Source organism: Pseudophryne corroboree, unplaced genomic scaffold, assembly GCF_028390025.1.
Source record: "Pseudophryne corroboree isolate aPseCor3 unplaced genomic scaffold, aPseCor3.hap2 scaffold_568, whole genome shotgun sequence".
NCBI lineage: Eukaryota > Metazoa > Chordata > Amphibia > Anura > Myobatrachidae > Pseudophryne > Pseudophryne corroboree.
Genome location: NW_026970167.1, coordinates 230,114 through 248,476, shown reverse-complemented (window position 1 = coordinate 248,476; position 18,363 = coordinate 230,114). Strand labels below are relative to the sequence as shown.

The following is an 18,363-nucleotide window of genomic DNA, read 5'->3' as shown; positions in this document are numbered from 1 at the left end:
AAAGGTTGGTGGTTCAATCCCACCCAGGGACGTAATTGACCTTGTTATCAGATTTTGGTGATCTTTAAGTAGACAAGTCAAAATTTCAAACCCCCTCTTATGGTGTAGGGAACCTGGCCTTCTCTGATGTAATCAGAGTTAGATTTGATTCAGTGATTTTATAAAAACAGCTAGGAAGCACAATTTAGCAGTGGGTTGCAGAGAAAAAGAAATATGCTGGCAAAAAAATCCAATTGAGTGATTAAACAGCTCTTCATTTTCTGGCTTTATTTTTATGCTAACAAATTTGTTCTCTGAAAAGTGTCCACAAAGCCAAGTCTCTGATTAACACCTTTGTAAGGATGGTTTTTCACCTATTACTAAATTAAACTTGCTTCATTGGAAAGGCAGCAAGATGCATCCTCATTTCAATGTCTACTGAAATAATACAGGTTGACACCAGGAAACATTAACGCCACTGCATCCTTGCTGCTTTCTCATGTGGAAGTCTATTTAATGTGAAAACAAGGTGATATCTAATTAGCACACAGGTAAGGAATTAAGAAAATCTTTATTTAAGGGTGAAAATGTTTCTCACAAAATCGTTGCCCCAATGCATCATTGAAATTCAAGCTGGAAAGATGATTTTAATATATCACTTGTACATTTTGTATTGCTCTTCTGGTGACAATGTAGTTTGTTTTTGTCAATTACCATTTTAATAATAGGGTAAAGAAAATTAATGGATTTTTAAAAGAAAACAATACTTTCAATATGCTATTAAAACAAATTAAAATGGTAAAAGTTATTGTACTTTAATGAAAAATAAAAGAGCAAAAATATCAATCCCAGTTTTGGATTACTTTAATTAACAAAAAAAAATGCATATAGCAGAGGATAGTTTTAATCTGCCTACCTCTGGGTTATGGGCCCAGCATGCTTCCATTGCAGTACTCTGCTGCACATGTAAGTGCAAGAGATCCTGAAGAACTCACTCATCATGGGAAAGTACCAATGTGTTTCTTCGTTGGTGGATGGAAGAAACATCTTACAAAAACTCTCCAGATTATTGACTTTTTAAAGTTTTTCTAGGAAACGTTTTAGATGAATGCTTATTAGCCTTTGTCAGTATGTACTTTTGCAAAGTGTCTCTGTGGCGCAATCAGTTAGTGTGTACGGCTATAAACCAAAAGGTTGGTGGTTCAATCCCACCCAGGGACGTAATTGACCTTGTTATCAGATTTTGGTGATCTTTAAGTAGACAAGTCAAAATTTCAAATCCCCTCTTATGGTGTAGGGTACCTGGCCTTCTCTGATGTAATCAGAGTTAGATTTGATTCAGTGATTTTATAAAAACAGCTAGGAAGCACAATTTAGCAGTGGGTTGCAGAGAAAAAGAAATATGCTGGCAAAAAAATCCAATTGAGTGATTAAACAGCTCTTCATTTTCTGGCTTTATTTTTATGCTAACAAATTTGTTCTCTGAAAAGTGTCCACAAAGCCAAGTCTCTGATGAACACCTTTGTAAGGATGGTTTTTCACCTATTACTAAATTAAACTTGCTTCATTGGAAAGGCAGCAAGATGCATCCTCATTTCAATGTCTACTGAAATAATACAGGTTGACACCAGGAAACATTAACGCCACTGCATCCTTGCTGCTTTCTCATGTAGAAGTCTGTTTAATGTGAAAACAAGGTGATATCTAATTAGCACACAGGTAAGGAATTAAGAAAATCTTTATTTAAGGGTGAAGATGTTTCTCACAAAATCGTTGCCCCAATGCATCATTGAAATTCAAGCTGGAAAGATGATTTTAATATATCACTTGTACATTTTGTATTGCTCTTCTGGTGACAATGTAGTTTGTTTTTGTCAATTACCCTTTTAATAATAGGGTAAAGAAAATTAAGTGGATTTTTTAAAGAAAACTATACTGTCAATATACTATTAAAACAAATTAAAATGGTAAAAGTTATTGTACTTTAAGTAAAAATAAAAGAGCAAAAATATCAATCCCAGTTTTGATTACTTAAATTAACAAAAAAAAATGCATATAGCAAAGGATAGTTTCAATCTGCCTACCTCTGGGTTAGGGGCCCAGCATGCTTCCATTGCAGTACTCTGCTGCACATGTAAGTGCAAGAGATCCTGAAGCACTCACTCATCAAGGGAAAGTACCAATGTGTTTCTTCATTGGTTGATGGAAGAAACATCTTACAAAAACTCTCCAGATTATTGACTTTTTAAAGTTTTTCTAGGAAACGTTCTAGATGTATGCTTATTAGACTTTGTAAGTATGTACTTTTTGCAAAAAGTCTCTGTGGCGCAATCGGTTAGTGTGTCCGGCTACTAACCAAATGGTTGGTGGTTCAATCCCAACCAGGGACGTAACTGACCTTGTTATCAGATTTTGGTGATCTTTAAGTAGACAAGTCAAAATTTCAAACCCCCTGTTATGGTGTAGGGTACCTGGCCTTCTCTGATGTAATCAGAGTTAGATTTGATTCAGTGATTTTATAAAAACAGCTAGGAAGCACAATTTAGCAGTGGGTTGCAGAGAAAAAGAAATATGCTGGCAAAAAAAATCCAATTGAGTGATTAAACAGCTCTTCATTTTCTGGCTTTATTTTTATGCTAACAAATTTGTTCTTTGAAAAGTGTCCACAAAGCCAAGTCTCTGATTAACACCTTTGTAGGGATGGTTTTTCACCTATTACTAAATTAAACTTGCTTCATTGGAAAGGCAGCAAGATGCATCCTCATTTCAATGTCTACTGAAATAATACAGGTTGACACCAGGAAACATTAACGCCACTGTATCCTTGCTGCTTTCTCATGTGGAAGTCTGTTTAATGTGAAAACAAGGTGATATCTAATTAGCACACAGGTAAGGAATTAAGAAAATCTTTATTTAAGGGTGAAGATGTTTCTCACAAAATCGTTGCCCCAATGCATCATTGAAATTCAAGCTGGAAAGATGATTTTAATATATCACTTGTACATTTTGTATTGCTCTTCTGGTGACAATGTAGTTTGTTTTTGTCAATTACCATTTTAATAATAGGGTAAAGAAAATTAAGTGGATTTTTGAAAGAAAACTATACTGTCAATATACTATTAAAACAAATTAAAATGGTAAAAGTTATTGTACTTTAAGTAAAAATAAAAGAGCCAAAATATCAATCCCAGTTTTGGATTACTTTAATTAACAAAAAAAAATGCATATAGCAGAGGATAGTTTCAATCTGCCTACCGCTGGGTTATGGGCCCAGCATGCTTCCATTGCTGTACTCTGCTGCACATGTAAGTGCAAGAGATACTGAAGCACTCACTCATCATGGGAAAGTACCAATGTGTTTCTTCGTTGGTTGATGGAAGAAACATCTTACAAAAACTCTACAGATTATTGACTTTTTAAAGTTTTTCTAGGAAACATTTTAGATGAATGCTTATTAGCCTTTGTCAGTATATACTTTTGCAAAATGTCTTTGTGGCGCAATCAGTTAGTGTGCACGGCTGTTAACCAAAAGGTTGGTGGTTCAATCCCACCCAGGGACGTAATTGACCTTGTTATCAAATTTTGGTGATCTTTAAGTAGACAAGTCAAAATTTCAAATCCCCCTCTTATGGTGTAGGGTACCTGGCCTTCTCTGATGTAATCAGAGTTAGATTTGATTCAGTGATTTTATAAAAAACAGCTAGGAAGCACAATTTAGCAGTGGGTTGCAGAGAAAAAGAAATATGCTGGCAAAAAAATCCAATTGAGTGATTAAACAGCTCTTCATTTTCTGGCTTTATTTTTATGCTAACAAATTTGTTCTCTGAAAAGTGTCCACAAAGCCAAGTCTCTGATTAACACCTTTGTAAGGACGGTTTTTCACCTATTACTAAATTAAACTTGCTTCATTGGAAAGGCAGCAAGATGCATCCTCATTTTAATGTCTACTGAAATAATACAGGTTGACACCAGGAAACATTAACGCCACTGTATCCTTGCTGCTTTCTCATGTAGAAGTCTGTTTAATGTGAAAACAAGGTGATATCTAATTAGCACACAGGTAAGGAATTAAGAAAATCTTTATTTAAGGGTGAAAATGTTTCTCACAAAATCGTTGCCCCAATGCATCATTGAAATTCAAGCTGGAAAGATGATTTTAATATATCACTTGTACATTTTGTATTGCTCTTCTGGTGACAATGTAGTTTGTTTTTGTCAATTACCATTTTAATAATAGGGTAAAGAAAATTAATGGATTTTTAAAAGAAAACAATACTTTCAATATGCTATTAAAACAAATTAAAATGGTAAAAGTTATTGTACTTTAATGAAAAATAAAAGAGCAAAAATATCAATCCCAGTTTTGGATTACTTTAATTAACAAAAAAAATGCATATAGCAGAGGATAGTTTTAATCTGCCTACCTCTGGGTTATGGGCCCAGCATGCTTCCATTGCAGTACTCTGCTGCACATGTAAGTGCAAGAGATCCTGAAGCACTCACTCATCATGGGAAAGTACCAATGTGTTTCTTCGTTGGTGGATTTAAGAAAATTCTTACAAAAACTCTCCAGATTATTGACTTTTTAAAGTTTTTCTAGGAAACGTTCTAGATGAATGCTTATTAGCCTTTGTCAGTATGTACTTTTCGCAAAGTGTCTCTGTGGCTCAATCGGTTAGTGTGTCTGGCTACTAACCAAAAGGTTTGTGGTTCAATCCCACCCAGGGACATAATTGACCTTGTGATCAGGTTTTGGTGATATTTAAGTAGACAAGTCAAAATTTCAAACCCCCTCTTATGGTGTAGGGTACCTGGCCTTCTCTGATGTAATCAGAGTTAGATTTGATTCAGTGATTTTATAAAAAACAGCTAGGAAGCACAATTTAGCAATGGGTTGCAGAGAAAAAAATATGCTGGTAGAAAAATCCAATTGAGTGATTAAACAGCTCTTCGTTTTCTGCCTTTATTTTTATGCTAACAAATTTGTTCTCTAAAAAGTGTCCACAAAGCCAAGTCTCTGATTAACACCTTTGTAGGGATGGTTTTTCACCTATAACTAAATTAAACTTGCTTCATTGGAAAGGCAGCAAGATGCATCCTCATTTCAATGTCTACTGAAATAATACAGGTTGACACCAGGAAACATTAACGCCACTGCATCCTTGCTGCTTTCTCATGTAGAAGTCTGTTTAATGTGAAAACAAGGTGATATCTAATTAGCACACAGGTAAGGAATTAAGAAAATCTTTATTTAAGGGTGAAGATGTTTCTCACAAAATCGTTGCCCCAATGCATCATTGAAATTCAAGCTGGAAAGATGATTTTAATATATCACTTGTACATTTTGTATTGCTCTTCTGGTGACAATGCAGTTTGTTTTTGTCAATTACCCTTTTAATAATAGGGTAAAGAAAATTAAGTGGATTTTTTAAAGAAAACTATACTGTCAATATACTATTAAAACAAATTAAAATGGTAAAAGTTATTGTACTTTAAGTAAAAATAAAAGAGCAAAAATATCAATCCCAGTTTTGATTACTTAAATTAACAAAAAAAATGCATATAGCAGAGGATAGTTTCAATCTGCCTACCTCTGGGTAATGGGCCCAGCATGCTTCCATTGCAGTACTCTGCTGCACATGTAAGTGCAAGAGATCCTGAAGCACTCACTCATCATGGGAAAGTACCAATGTGTTTCTTCATTGGTTGATGGAAGAAACATCTTACAAAAACTCTCCAGATTATTGACTTTTTAAAGTTTTTCTAGGAAACGTTCTAGATGTATGCTTATTATCCTTTGTCAGTATGTACTTTTTGCAAAGTGTTTCTGTGGCGCAATCGGTTAGTGTGTCCGGCTACTAACCAAAAGGTTGGTGGTTCAATCCCAACCAGGGACGTAATTGACCTTGTTATCAGATTTTGGTGATCTTTAAGTAGACAAGTCAAAATTTCAAACCCCCTGTTCTGGTGTAGGGTACCTGGCCTTCTCTGATGTAATCAGAGTTAGATTTGATTCAGTGATTTTATAAAAACAGCTAGGAAGCACAATTTAGCAGTGGGTTGCAGAGAAAAAGAAATATGCTGGCAAAAAAAATCTAATTGAGTGATTCAACAGCTCTTAATTTTCTGGCTTTATTTTTATGCTAACAAATTTGTTCTCTGAAAAGTGTCCACAAAGCCAAGTCTCTGATTAACACCTTTGTAAGGATGGTTTTTAACCTATTACTAAATTAAACTTGCTTCATTGGAAAGGCAGCAAGATGCATCCTCATTTCAATGTCTACTGAAATAATACAGGTTGACACCAGGAAACATTAACGCCAATGCATCCTTGCTGCTTTCTCATGTGGAAGTCTGTTTAATGTGAAAACAAGGTGATATCTAATTAGCACACAGGTAAGGAATTAAGAAAATCTTTATTTAAGGGTGAAGATGTTTCTCACAAAATCGTTGCCCCAATGCATCATTGAAATTCAAGCTGGAAAGATGATTTTAATATATCACTTGTACATTTTGTATTGCTCTTCTGGTGACAATGTAGTTTGTTTTTGTCAATTACCATTTTAATAATAGGGTAAAGAAAATTAAGTGGATTTTTGAAAGAAAACTATACTGTCAATATACTATTAAAACAAATTAAAATGGTAAAAGTCATTGTACTTTAAGTAAACATAAAATAGCTAACATATCAATCCCAGTTTTGGATTACTTTAACAATAAAAATGCATATAGCAGAGGATAGTTTCAATCTGCCTACCTCTGGGTAATGGGCCCAGCATGCTTCCATTGCAGTACTCTGCTGCACATGTAAGTGCAAGAGATCCTGAAGCACTCACTCATCATGGGAAAGTACCAATGTGTTTCTTCGTTGGTTGATTTAAGAAAATTCTTACAAAAACTCTCCAGATTATTGACTTTTTAAAGTTTTTCTAGGAAACGTTCTAGATGAATGCTTATTAGCCTTTGTCAGTATGTACTTTTTGCAAAGTGTCTCTGTGGCGCAATCGGTTAGTGTGTCTGGCTACTACCCAAAAGGTTGGTGGTTCAATCCCACCCAGGGACATAATTGACCTTGTGATCAGGTTTTGGTGATATTTAAGTAGACAAGTCAAAATTTCAAACTCCTCTTATGGTGTAGGGTACCTGGCCTTCTCTGATGTAATCAGAGTTAGATTTGACTTAGTGATTTTATAAAAAACAGCTAGGAAGCACAATTTAGCAATGGGTTGCAGAGAAAAAAATATGCTGGTAGAAAAATCCAATTGAGTGATTAAACAGCTCTTCATTTTCTGCCTTTATTTTTATGCTAACAAATTTGTTCTCTAAAAAGTGTCCACAAAGCCAAGTCTCTGATTAACACCTTTGTAGGGATGGTTTTTCACCTATAACTAAATTAAACTTGCTTCATTGGAAAGGCAGCAAGATGCATCCTCATTTCAATGTCTACTGAAATAATACAGGTTGACACCAGGAAACATTAACGCCACTGCATCCTTGCTGCTTTCTCATGTAGAAGTCTGTTTAATGTGAAAACAAGGTGACATCTAATTAGCACACAGGTAAGGAATTAAGAAAATCTTTATTTAAGGGTGAAGATGTTTCTCACAAAATCGTTGGCCCCAATGCATCATTGAAATTCAAGCTGGAAAGATGATTTTAATATATCACTTGTACATTTTGTATTGCTCTTCTGGTGACAATGTAGTTTGTTTTTGTCAATTACCCTTTTAATAATAGGGTAAAGAAAATTAAGTGGATTTTTTAAAGAAAACTATACTGTCAATATACTATTAAAACAAATTAAAATGGTAAAAGTTATTGTACTTTAAGTAAAAATAAAAGAGCAAAAATACCAATCCCAGTTTTGATTACTTAAATTAACAAAAAAAAATGCATATAGCAAAGGATAGTTTCAATCTGCCTACCTCTGGGTTATGGGCCCAGCATGCTTCCATTGCAGTACTCTGCTGCACATGTAAGTGCAAGAGATCCTGAAGCACTCACTCATCATGGGAAAGTACCAATGTGTTTCTTCGTTGGTTGATGGAAGAAACATCTTACAAAAACTCTCCAGATTATTGATTTTTTAAAGTTTTTCTAGGAAACGTTCTAGATGTATGCTTATTAGCCTTTGTCAGTATGAACTTTTTGCAAAGTGTCTCTGTGGCGCAATCGGTTAGTGTGTCCGACTACTAACCAAAAGGTTGGTGGTTCAATCCCACCCAGGGACGTAATTGACCTTGTTATCAGATTTTGGTGATCTTTAAGTAGACAAGTCAAAATTTCAAACCCCTTGTTATGGTGTAGGGTACCTGGCCTTCTCTGATGTAATCAGAGTTAGATTTGATTCATTGATTTTATAAAAACAGCTAGGAAGCACAATTTAGCAGTGGGTTGCAGAGAAAAAGAAATATGCTGGCAAAAAAAATCCAATTGAGTGATTAAACAGCTCTTCATTTTCTGCCTTTATTTTTATGCTAACAAATTTGTTCTCTGAAAAGTGTCCACAAAGCCAAGTCTCTGATTAACACATTTGTAGGGATGGTTTTTCACCTATTACTAAATTAAACTTGCTTCATTGGAAAGGCAGCAAGATGCATCCTCATTTCAATGTCTACTGAAATAATACAGGTTGACACCAGGAAACATTAACGCCACTGCATCCTTGCTGCTTTCTCATGTAGAAGTCTGTTTAATGTGAAAACAAGGTGATATCTAATTAGCACACAGGTAAGGAATTAAGAAAATCTATATTTAAGGGTGAAGATGTTTCTCACAAAATCGTTGCCCCAATGCATCATTGAAATTCAAGCTGGAAAGATGATTTTAATATATCACTTGTACATTTTGTATTGCTCTTCTGGTGACAATGCAGTTTGTTTTTGTCAATTACCCTTTTAATAATAGGGTAAAGAAAATTAAGTGGATTTTTTAAAGAAAACTATACTGTCAATATACTATTAAAACAAATTAAAATGGTAAAAGTTATTGTACTTTAAGTAAAAATAAAAGAGCAAAAATATCAATCCCAGTTTTGATTACTTTAACAAAAAAAATGCATATAGCAGAGGATAGTTTCAATCTGCCTACCTCTGGGTAATGGGCTCAGCATGCTTCCATTGCAGTACTCTGCTGCACATGTAAGTGCAATAGATCCTGAAGCACTCACTCATCATGGGAAAGTACCAATGTGTTTCTTCGTTGGTTGATGGAAGAAACATCTTACAAAAACTCTCCAGATTATTGACTTTTTAAAGTTTTTCTAGGAAACGTTTTAGATGAATGCTTATTAGCCTTTGTCAGTATGTACTTTTGCAAAGTGTCTCTGTGGCGCAATCAGTTAGTGTGTATGGCTATTAACCAAAAGGTTGGTGGTTCAATCCCACCCGGGGACGTAATTGACCTTGTTATCAGATTTTGGTGATCTTTAAGAAGACAAGTCAAAATTTCAAACCCCCTCTTATGGTGTAGGGTACCTGGCCTTCTCTGATGTAATTAGATTTGATTCAGTGATTTTATAAAAACAGCTAGGAAGCACAATTTAGCAGTGGGTTGCAGAGAAAAAGAAATATGCTGGCAAAAAAATCCAATTGAGTGATTAAACAGCTCTTCATTTTCTGGCTTTATTTTTATGCTAACAAATTTGTTCTCTGAAAAGTGTCCACAAAGCCAAGTCTCTGATGAACACCTTTGTAAGGATGGTTTTTCACCTATTACTAAATTAAACTTGCTTCATTGGAAAGGCAGCAAGATGCATCCTCATTTCAATGTCTACTGAAATAATACAGGTTGACACCAGGAAACATTAACGCCAATGCATCCTTGCTGCTTTCTCATGTGGAAGTCTGTTTAATGTGAAAACAAGGTGATATCTAATTAGCACACAGGTAAGGAATTAAGAAAATCTTTATTTAAGGGTGAAGATGTTTCTCACAAAATCGTTGCCCCAATGCATCATTGAAATTCAAGCTGGAAAGATGATTTTAATATATCACTTGTACATTTTGTATTGCTCTTCTGGTGACAATGTAGTTTGTTTTTGTCAATTACCCTTTTAATAATAGGGTAAAGAAAATTAAGTGGATTTTTTAAAATAAAACTATACTGTCAATATACTATTAAAACAAATTAAAATGGTAAAAGTTATTTTACTTTAAGTAAAAATAAAAGAGCAAAAATATCAATCCCAGTTTTGATTACTTAAATTAACAAAAAAAAATGCATATAGCAAAGGATAGTTTCAATCTGCCTACCTCTGGGTTATGGGCCCAGCATGCTTCCATTGCAGTACTCTGCTGCACATGTAAGTGCAAGAGATCCTGAAGCACTCACTCATCATGGGAAAGTACCAATGTGTTTCTTCGTTGGTTGATGGAAGAAACATCTTACAAAAACTCTCCAGATTATTGACTTTTTAAAGTTTTTCTAGGAAACGTTTTAGATGAATGCTTATTAGCCTTTGTCAGTATGTACTTTTGAAAAGTGTCTCTGTGGCGCAATCAGTTAGTGTGTATGGCTATTAACCAAAAGGTTGGTGGTTCAATCCCACCAAGGGACGTAATTGACCTTGTTATCAGATTTTGGTGATCTTTAAGTAGACAAGTCAAAATTTCAAACCCCCTCTTATGGTGTAGGGTACCTGGCCTTCTCTGATGTAATCAGAGTTAGATTTGATTCAGTGATTTTATAAAAACATCTAGGAAGCACAATTTAGCAGTGGGTTGCAGAGAAAAAGAAATATGCTGGCAAAAAAATCCAATTGAGTGATTGAACAGCTCTTCATTTTCTGGCTTTATTTTTATGCTAACAAATTTGTTCTCTGAAAAGTGTCCACAAAGCCAAGTCTCTGATTAACACCTTTGTAAGGATGGTTTTTCACCTATTACTAAATTAAACTTGCTTCATTGGAAAGGCAGCAAGATGCATCCTCATTTCAATGTCTACTGAAATAATACAGGTTGACACCAGGAAACATTAACGCCACTGCATCCTTGCTGCTTTCTCATGTGGAAGTCTGTTTAATGTGAAAACAAGGTGATATCTAATTAGCACACAGGTAAGGAATTAAGAAAATCTTTATTTAAGGGTGAAAATGTTTCTCACAAAATCGTTGCCCCAATGCATCATTAAAATTTAAGATGGAAAGATGATTTTAATATATCACTTGTACATTTTGTATTGCTCTTCTGGTGACAATGTAGTTTGTTTTTGTCAATTACATTTTAATAATAGGGTAAAGAAAATTAATGGATTTTTAAAAGAAAACAATACTCTCAATATACTATTAAAACAAATTAAAATGGTAAAAGTTATTGTACTTTAATGAAAAATAAAAGAGCAAAAATATCAATCCCAGTTTTGGAATACTTTAATTAACAAAAAAAATGCATATAGCAGAGGATAGTTTTAATCTGCCTACCTCTGGGTTATGGGCCCAGCATGCTTCCATTGCAGTACTCTGCTGCACATGTAAGTGCAAGAGATCCTGAAGCACTCACTCATCATGGGAAAGTACCAATGTGTTTCTTCGTTGGTGGATGGAAGAAACATCTTACAAAAACTCTCCAGATTATTGACTTTTTAAAGTTTTTCTAGGAAACGTTTTAGATGAATGCTTATTAGCCTTTGTCAGTATGTACTTTTGCAAAGTGTCTCTGTGGCGCAATCAGTTAGTGTGTACGGCTATAAACCAAAAGGTTGGAGGTTCAATCCCACCCAGGGACGTAATTGAACTTGTTATCAGATTTTGGTGATCTTTAAGTTGACAAGTCAAAATTTCAAATCCCCTCTTATGGTGTAGGGTACCTGGCCTTCTCTGATGTAATCAGAGTTAGATTTGATTCAGTGATTTTATAAAAACAGCTAGGAAGCACAATTTAGCAGTGGGTTGCAGAGAAAAAGAAATATGCTGGCAAAAAAATCCAATTGAGTGATTAAACAGCTCTTCATTTTCTGGCTTTATTTTTATGCTAACAAATTTGTTCTCTGAAAAGTGTCCACAAAGCCAAGTCTCTGATTAACACCTTTGTATGGATGGTTTTTCACCTATTACTAAATTAAACTTGCTTCATTGGAAAGGCAGCAAGATGCATCCTCATTTCAATGTCAACTGAAATAATACAGGTTGACACCAGGAAACATTAACGCCACTGCATCCTTGCTGCTTTCTCATGTGGAAGTCTGTTTAATGTGAAAACAAGGTGATATCTAATTAGCACACAGGTAAGGAATTAAGAAAATCTTTATTTAAGGGTGAAACTGTTTCTCACAAAATCGTTGCCCCAATGCATCATTGAAATTCAAGCTGGAAAGATGATTTTAATATATCACTTGTACATTTTGTATTGCTCTTCTGGTGAAAATGTAGTTTGTTTTTGTCAATTACCATTTTAATAATAGGGTAAAGAAAATTAATGGATTTTTAAAAGAAAACAATACTTTCAATATACTATTAAAACAAATTAAAATGGTAAAAGTTATTGTACTTTAATGAAAAATAAAAGAGCAAAAATATCAATCCCAGTTTTGATTACTTAAATTAACAAAAAAAAATGCATATAGCAAAGGATAGTTTCAATCTGCCTACCTCTGGGTTATGGGCCCAGCATGCTTCCATTGCAGTACTCTGCTGCACATGTAAGTGCAAGAGATCCTGAAGCACTCACTCATCATGGGAAAGTACCAATGTGTTTCTTCGTTGGTTGATGGAAGAAACATCTTACAAAAACTCTCCAGATTATTGACTTTTTAAAGTTTTTCTAGGAAACGTTCTAGATGTATGCTTATTAGCCTTTGTCAGTATGGACTTTTTGCAAAGTGTCTCTGTGGCGCAATCGGTTAGTGTGTCCGACTACTTACCAAAAGGTTGGTGGTTCAATCCCACCCAGGGATGTAATTGACCTTGTTATCAGATTTTGGTGATCTTTAAGTAGACAAGTCAAAATTTCAAACCCCCTGTTATGGTGTAGGGTACCTGGCCTTCTCTGATGTAATCAGAGTTAGATTTGATTAATTGATTTTATAAAAACAGCTAGGAAGCACAATTTAGCAGTGGGTTGCAGAGAAAAAGAAATATGCTGGCAAAAAAAATCCAATTGAGTGATTAAACAGCTATTCATTTTCTGGCTTTATTTTTATGCTAACAAATTTGTTCTCTGAAAAGTGTCCACAAAGCCAAGTCTCTGATTAACACCTTTGTAGGGATGGTTTTTCACCTATTACTAAATTAAACTTGCTTCATTGGAAAGGCAGCAAGATGCATCCTCATTTCAATGTCTACTGAAATAATACAGGTTGACACCAGGAAACATTAACGCCACTGCATCCTTGCTGCTTTCTCATGTAGAAGTCTGTTTAATGTGAAAACAAGGTGATATCTAATTAGCACACAGGTAAGGAATTAAGAAAATCTTTATTTAAGGGTGAAGATGTTTCTCACAAAATCGTTGCCCCAATGCATCATTGAAATTCAAGCTGGAAAGATGATTTTAATATATCACTTGTACATTTTGTATTGCTCTTCTGGTGACAATGTAGTTTGTTTTTGTCAATTACCCTTTTAATAATAGGGTAAAGAAAATTAAGTGGATTTTTTAAAGAAAACTATACTGTCAATATACTATTAAAACAAATTAAAATGGTAAAAGTTATTGTACTTTAAGTAAAAATAAAAGAGCAAAAATATCAATCCCAGTTTTGATTACTTTAATTAACAAAAAAAATGCATATAGCAGAGGATAGTTTCAATCTGCCTACCTCTGGGTAATGGGCCCAGCATGCTTCCATTGCAGTACTCTGCTGCACATGTAAGTGCAAGAGATCCTGAAGCACTCACTCATCATGGGAAAGTACCAATGTGTTTCTTCATTGGTTGATGGAAGAAACATCTTACAAAAACTCTCCAGATTATTGACTTTTTAAAGTTTTTCTAGGAAACGTTCTAGATGTATGCTTATTAGCCTTTGTCAGTATGTACTTTTTGCAAAGTGTCTCTGTGGCGCAATCGGTTAGTGTGTCCGACTACTAACCAAAAGGTTGGTGGTTCAATCCCACCCAGGGACGTAATTGACCTTGTTTTCAGATTTTGGTGATCTTTAAGTAGACAAGTCAAAATTTCAAACCCACTGTTATGGTGTAGGGTACCTGGCCTTCTCTGATGTAATCAGAGTTAGATTTGATTCATTGATTTTATAAAAACAGCTAGGAAGCACAATTTAGCAGTGGGTTGCAGAGAAAAAGAAATATGCTGGCAAAAAAAATCCAATTGAGTGATTAAACAGCTCTTCATTTTCTGGCTTTATTTTTATGCTAACAAATTTGTTCTCTGAAAAGTGTCCACAAAGCCAAGTCTCTGATTAACACCTTTGTAGGGATGGTTTTTCACCTATTACTAAATTAAACTTGCTTCATTGGAAAGGCAGCAAGATGCATCCTCATTTCAATGTCTACTGAAATAATACAGGTTGACACCAGGAAACATTAACGCCACTGCATCCTTGCTGCTTTCTCATGTAGAAGTCTGTTTAATGTGAAAACAAGGTGATATCTAATTAGCACACAGGTAAGGAATTAAGAAAATCTTTATTTAAGGGTGAAGATGTTTCTCACAAAATCGTTGCCCCAATGCATCATTGAAATTCAAGCTGGAAAGATGATTTTAATATATCACTTGTACATTTTGTATTGCTCTTCTGGTGACAATGCAGTTTGTTTTTGTCAATTACCCTTTTAATAATAGGGTAAAGAAAATTAAGTGGATTTTTTAAAGAAAACTATACTGTCAATATACTATTAAAACAAATTAAAATGGTAAAAGTTATTGTACTTTAAGTAAAAATAAAAGAGCAAAAATATCAATCCCAGTTTTGATTACTTTAATTAACAAAAAAAATGCATATAGCAGAGGATAGTTTCAATCTGCCTACCTCTGGGTAATGGGCCCAGCATGCTTCCATTGCAGTACTCTGCTGCACATGTAAGTGCAAGAGATCCTGAAGCACTCACTCATCATGGGAAAGTACCAATGTGTTTCTTCGTTGGTTGATTTAAGAAAATTCTTACAAAAACTCTCCAGATTATTGACTTTTTAAAGTTTTTCTAGGAAACGTTCTAGATGAATGCTTATTAGCCTTTGTCAGTATGTACTTTTTGCAAAGTGTCTCTGTGGCTCAATCGGTTAGTGTGTCTGGCTACTAACCAAAAGGTTTGTGGTTCAATCCCACCCAGGGACATAATTGACCTTGTGATCAGGTTTTGGTGATATTTAAGTAGACAAGTCAAAATTTCAAACCCCCTCTTATGGTGTAGGGTACCTGGCCTTCTCTGATGTAATCAGAGTTAGATTTGATTCAGTGATTTTATAAAAAACAGCTAGGAAGCACAATTTAGCAATGGGTTGCAGAGAAAAAAATATGCTGGTAGAAAAATCCAATTGAGTGATTAAACAGCTCTTCGTTTTCTGCCTTTATTTTTATGCTAACAAATTTGTTCTCTAAAAAGTGTCCACAAAGCCAAGTCTCTGATTAACACCTTTGTAGGGATGGTTTTTCACCTATAACTAAATTAAACTTGCTCCATTGGAAAGGCAGCAAGATGCATCCTCATTTCAATGTCTACTGAAATAATACAGGTTGACACCAGGAAACATTAACGCCACTGCATCCTTGCTGCTTTCTCATGTAGAAGTCTGTTTAATGTGAAAACAAGGTGATATCTAATTAGCACACAGGTAAGGAATTAAGAAAATCTTTATTTAAGGGTGAAGATGTTTCTCACAAAATCGTTGCCCCAATGCATCATTGAAATTCAAGCTGGAAAGATGATTTTAATATATCACTTGTACATTTTGTATTGCTCTTCTGGTGACAATGCAGTTTGTTTTTGTCAATTACCCTTTTAATAATAGGGTAAAGAAAATTAAGTGGATTTTTTAAAGAAAACTATACTGTCAATATACTATTAAAACAAATTAAAATGGTAAAAGTTATTGTACTTTAAGTAAAAATAAAAGAGCAAAAATATCAATCCCAGTTTTGATTACTTTAATTAACAAAAAAAATGCATATAGCAGAGGATAGTTTCAATCTGCCTACCTCTGGGTAATGGGCCCAGCATGCTTCCATTGCAGTACTCTGCTGCACATGTAAGTGCAAGAGATCCTGAAGCACTCACTCATCATGGGAAAGTACCAATGTGTTTCTTCATTGGTTGATGGAAGAAACATCTTACAAAAACTCTCCAGATTATTGACTTTTTAAAGTTTTTCTAGGAAACGTTCTAGATGTATGCTTATTAGCCTTTGTCAGTATGTACTTTTTGCAAAGTGTTTCTGTGGCGCAATCGGTTAGTGTGTCCGGCTACTAACCAAAAGGTTGGTGGTTCAATCCCAACCAGGGACGTAATTGACCTTGTTATCAGATTTTGGTGATCTTTAAGTAGACAAGTCAAAATTTCAAACCCCCTGTTCTGGTGTAGGGTACCTGGCCTTCTCTGATGTAATCAGAGTTAGATTTGATTCAGTGATTTTATAAAAACAGCTAGGAAGCACAATTTAGCAGTGGGTTGCAGAGAAAAAGAAATATGCTGGCAAAAAAAATCTAATTGAGTGATTCAACAGCTCTTAATTTTCTGGCTTTATTTTTATGCTAACAAATTTGTTCTCTGAAAAGTGTCCACAAAGCCAAGTCTCTGATTAACACCTTTGTAAGGATGGTTTTTAACCTATTACTAAATTAAACTTGCTTCATTGGAAAGGCAGCAAGATGCATCCTCATTTCAATGTCTACTGAAATAATACAGGTTGACACCAGGAAACATTAACGCCAATGCATCCTTGCTGCTTTCTCATGTGGAAGTCTGTTTAATGTGAAAACAAGGTGATATCTAATTAGCACACAGGTAAGGAATTAAGAAAATCTTTATTTAAGGGTGAAGATGTTTCTCACAAAATCGTTGCCCCAATGCATCATTGAAATTCAAGCTGGAAAGATGATTTTAATATATCACTTGTACATTTTGTATTGCTCTTCTGGTGACAATGTAGTTTGTTTTTGTCAATTACCATTTTAATAATAGGGTAAAGAAAATTAAGTGGATTTTTGAAAGAAAACTATACTGTCAATATACTATTAAAACAAATTAAAATGGTAAAAGTCATTGTACTTTAAGTAAACATAAAATAGCTAACATATCAATCCCAGTTTTGGATTACTTTAACAAAAAAAATGCATATAGCAGAGGATAGTTTCAATCTGCCTACCTCTGGGTAATGGGCCCAGCATGCTTCCATTGCAGTACTCTGCTGCACATGTAAGTGCAAGAGATCCTGAAGCACTCACTCATCATGGGAAAGTACCAATGTGTTTCTTCGTTGGTTGATTAAAGAAAATTCTTACAAAAACTCTCCAGATTATTGACTTTTTAAAGTTTTTCTAGGAAACGTTCTAGATGAATGCTTATTAGCCTTTGTCAGTATGTACTTTTTGCAAAGTGTCTCTGTGGCGCAATCGGTTAGTGTGTCTGGCTACTACCCAAAAGGTTGGTGGTTCAATCCCACCCAGGGACGTAATTGACCTTGTTATCAGATTTTGGTGATCTTTAAGTAGACAAGTCAAAATTTCAAACCCCTTGTTATGGTGTAGGGTACCTGGCCTTCTCTGATGTAATCAGAGTTAGATTTGATTCATTGATTTTATAAAAACAGCTAGGAAGCACAATTTAGCAGTGGGTTGCAGAGAAAAAGAAATATGCTGGCAAAAAAAATCCAATTGAGTGATTAAACAGCTCTTCATTTTCTGCCTTTATTTTTATGCTAACAAATTTGTTCTCTGAAAAGTGTCCACAAAGCCAAGTCTCTGATTAACACATTTGTAGGGATGGTTTTTCACCTATTACTAAATTAAACTTGCTTCATTGGAAAGGCAGCAAGATGCATCCTCATTTCAATGTCTACTGAAATAATACAGGTTGACACCAGGAAACATTAACGCCACTGCATCCTTGCTGCTTTCTCATGTAGAAGTCTGTTTAATGTGAAAACAAGGTGATATCTAATTAGCACACAGGTAAGGAATTAAGAAAATCTATATTTAAGGGTGAAGATGTTTCTCACAAAATCGTTGCCCCAATGCATCATTGAAATTCAAGCTGGAAAGATGATTTTAATATATCACTTGTACATTTTGTATTGCTCTTCTGGTGACAATGCAGTTTGTTTTTGTCAATTACCCTTTTAATAATAGGGTAAAGAAAATTAAGTGGATTTTTTAAAGAAAACTATACTGTCAATATACTATTAAAACAAATTAAAATGGTAAAAGTTATTGTACTTTAAGTAAAAATAAAAGAGCAAAAATATCAATCCCAGTTTTGATTACTTTAACAAAA

General features: G+C 34.6%; 2 non-coding genes across 2 annotated transcripts; both read left to right on the top strand.

The window, feature by feature from the left end:
• Nucleotides 1–6,968: 6,968 nt before the first annotated feature.
• Nucleotides 6,969–7,042, top strand: TRNAS-ACU (transfer RNA serine (anticodon ACU)). Its single transcript has one exon. It is a non-coding gene; the product is annotated as a tRNA-Ser (tRNA).
• Nucleotides 7,043–17,468: 10,426 nt separating this feature from the next.
• TRNAS-ACU (transfer RNA serine (anticodon ACU)) lies at nucleotides 17,469–17,542 on the top strand. The gene has a single exon. It is a non-coding gene; the product is annotated as a tRNA-Ser (tRNA).
• Nucleotides 17,543–18,363: the final 821 nt, after the last annotated feature.